The following is a 3,546-nucleotide window of genomic DNA, read 5'->3' as shown; positions in this document are numbered from 1 at the left end:
GAGAGCAGTGTCACTGATACCAATGGAGCGCATGATTTGTATTAGAAGGGGGTGATCAACAGTGTCAAAAGCACAGTAAAGATCAAGGAGAAGGAGGAGGGAAAATTTGCCTTGAAAAAACCAGACTGGGGAAGGTCAAGGAGAGAGTTGGTGCTCAGGTTATCGGCGAGTTTTTTGTAGACCAGGTGCTCAAGAAGGGAGATAGGACGATTGCTAGAAGGTAGGGAGGAGTCTAGTGAGGATTTCTTCAGAATAGGGAGAATTATGGCATGTTTGAAAGTGAAGGGGTATATATTGGTAGAAAGAGAGGTTGAAAAGTTTGGTTAGAGCGGGGTCCAGGGTGGAGGAATGGGCACAGAGAAGATCAGAGGGAATTGCGTCAGACAGACAGGTAGTAGATGGAGATGATGAAAGAAGAGAGGAGACTTCATCCACAGTAACAGGGTTGAGGGAGACCAGTGATGATTTACAGGTGGAAGGGGTGGATATAGTTGGAGTTGTGGGGGGAGCAGGTGTGAGGTTTGGGGAGGCAGTCAATTGTCAATTGAAAAGAGGCTGCGTGGGTTAGAAGCTTGAGAGGAAATGACTACAGTGAAATAATTTTGCTTGGTGACAGTGAGCTCTGTGTTAAAGTTTTGTAGCTTGGCTTTGTAGTCCATGAAGTCAGCACTGAGGCCAGAATTTCTCCACTTGTGCTTAGCTGCATGAACAGTTTTTTGTAGATGTTTGGTGTGGTGTGGTGCCAGGAACAGAGGTTAGCAGGATGGGGGTAGCAGAAGGTGGCAGGGGCAACTTTATCCAGAGCCAGAGAAAGAGTGTGGTTGTACAGAGTGGCAGCCTTATTCGCAGATGTGATTTTAGAGAGGGTGGGGATTAGGGACATAAGGCAGGAAAGAAGGTGATAAGGTTGTGGTCAGAAAGGGGAAATGGCGAGTTGTCAAGGAAGGTGAGGTTGCAGCGCTTGGTAAATACTAGGTCTAAAGTGTGTACGGCCGTGTGTGTGTGTGTGTGGGGCCATTTATGTTCTGTGTGAGTCCAAAGGAGGAGGTAATGGAGAGCAGTATGGCTGAGGAAGGATGGTTAGGCTCATTCACTGCAACATTAAAGTCACCGAGGATGAGGTTGGGCAGGTCACGGGAAAAAATGTGTGGGAGCCGAGAGGCAAAGTGATCCAAAAATTGTGATCGGGGGGGCATAGACAACAGCAACAATGAGTGGTAAGGTGGCTGAAAAGACAAAGGTAGTGGACTTCAAGAGAGGAGAAAATGAGAGGGGGTGGGCTAGAAAGGACTCTGTATGTACAGTTAGGCGAGAGAAGGAGACCCACACCACCCCCTACTTTGTTGCCAGGTCTAGGGGTATGTGTAAAGTGCAGGCCTCCATAGGAGATAGCAGAGACAGAGGCAGAGGAGGAAAGCCAAGTTTCAGTGAGAGCCAGGAAGTTCAGATAATTAGAAGGGAGAAGGTTGTGTATGGAGGTTAATTTATTGCCAACAGATCTGGCATTCCATAGCCTGCCAGAGAGAGGGGGTAAGAACTTATGGGTAGGGTGAATGGGGATGAGGTTAGGAGAAGGGAATGTCTTGCTGAGAGTATATGGAAGGGGGAGGCTGTGTGGGGGACCAGGGTTGGGTAAGATGTCACCAGAAAGTAGCAGTAGAGAAAAAAGGTGCAGGAGCACAGACAGAGAAAGCAGGGGAGTGAAGGAGACGAGAGACAAAGAATTATCAGACTGGGGAGAAGAGGGAATAGAGCCAGCAAAGAGAGTGCAGGGTGAATAATACATTTTAACAGATAATTGAAAACCATATGAGTACAATAAACAATGTGGCAAACAATTCATGAGAGCCGGTCCTGTAGTATTATTTATTGTATTCTTTTCTGGTTGCAATAAAAAAAAAAAAGAATAAAAATTATATTTGTCATTCTGTCAAGCTAGTTATTATATTTCAACCATCCTGACTGACAGGACCAGCAGTACAGCTTGGAAACCTCAGCATATGACTGAACAATGTAGGAGGAGCAGAAGACGAATGAGGTCATTCCTATCCCCTGTCCTTTCGTCAGCATATTAATAGGCAACCCAAGTGCAGAGTTTAATTCTATTCGTGCTCTTTTACCGTACTGATTTATTTGTTATTGGCTGTAGAATTACATGTTTTCTAAATGAATACATATCTGCATTATATGGTTTTTCTTCTATATTTACCTTTAGATTTTTATAATTATCTTTAGAGTACTACTTACAATTAGTATAGAATATACATTTGTCCTACATTTAATATACATTTATGATTTTGTCAAATACCAGGATGAATTCACACATTTGTCTCTAACAAACATAAATGATAAACACAGCCCCTAATATATTTATTGACAATTAAGGGTAATATCCAATATCCGCCTATTGTATTTTTCTTATGATAAATGTACTTGATATAAAGTAAACAGTGGGTCCAGTTTCAGGTAATAATATGAATAATTGCTGTCTGTACTTATGTAGAATTGCACACAAGTTGTAGAGGAATAAGAGGCATCCCATGTCCCTCACTTGTGTGTTTATTACTGAAGGTGTGACGAAATGGCCACGTTAACGTTTTCATGTAATCTCACATTTGCAGAAAGTATAGTAGCCACTGTCTTAGTTGGTTGACCAATTAGCCCCCTATGAATCTATGCACACTAGGTAATTCTCAATGATGCAGATGTCACAGATGTGATGAGATCAGCACTGCACTCAATTTCATTACTCTTCTGTGCCACCTTGTGAATATTCTTAAGCCTTGTACTGGAAAGCAATAACTTTTCTTTAAACCTATCCTATTTAAAATGGCCTGCAAATGTGCCAAAAAAGTGCCCCAGATTCACAAGCAGTGGTCTGTAAGCTGCACGGTATACTAAAGGCATTAAGTTCAAGTGAAAAACTGACATAATGATAGTAAGGTAGGGTTTTTTTTTTCTTTTGCAATTAGTATATAACATACAGATTTTAATCTGATTTTCTCTACACTGATACATTTATTAGCTGTCCCATTGTCAAATAAGGGACTGAATGATGAACACATATACTAATATATTTATTGTCAATAGAGGTATAGAGGTTTTTTTCATGTGTGGCAACAACATGCGTTCCTTCTCCTCAGCAATGCCATACTTTCTGCCCATGTTTCCTCTTCTATTGGCGAAGAGCGGAGCCTGCATTCCCCACCCAACGTAACTCAGTGCCACTCACAGCCTTATCTTTTACATGAACATGAGGAAAAAATACATTAAAAATGACCATAACCCCATTACACCCCCTCCCCCATATAAAAACCAAAACACGTGTAAAATACATGTAACATAAAAGTTTATTTTCAGCTTATAAATCCCTGATAGATCCTTTTATACAACCCACACATCAAATAATACATGTTTTTTCCATAAAACTCTGGTTTGGTTGCTTTTAAAAGACACAATTAGAAAATATTTTATCACATACAAATTTGTAATAAAACAGATAGACAGTAAAAATAAAATTATGTTTAGAAAAACCATGACAAATGA

The sequence above is a fragment of the Pyxicephalus adspersus genome, chromosome 3 (genome assembly GCF_032062135.1).
Source record: "Pyxicephalus adspersus chromosome 3, UCB_Pads_2.0, whole genome shotgun sequence".
Lineage (NCBI taxonomy): Eukaryota > Metazoa > Chordata > Amphibia > Anura > Pyxicephalidae > Pyxicephalus > Pyxicephalus adspersus.
The sequence above is the reverse complement of the archived record's forward strand: the minus strand, read 5'-3'. Positions refer to the sequence as shown.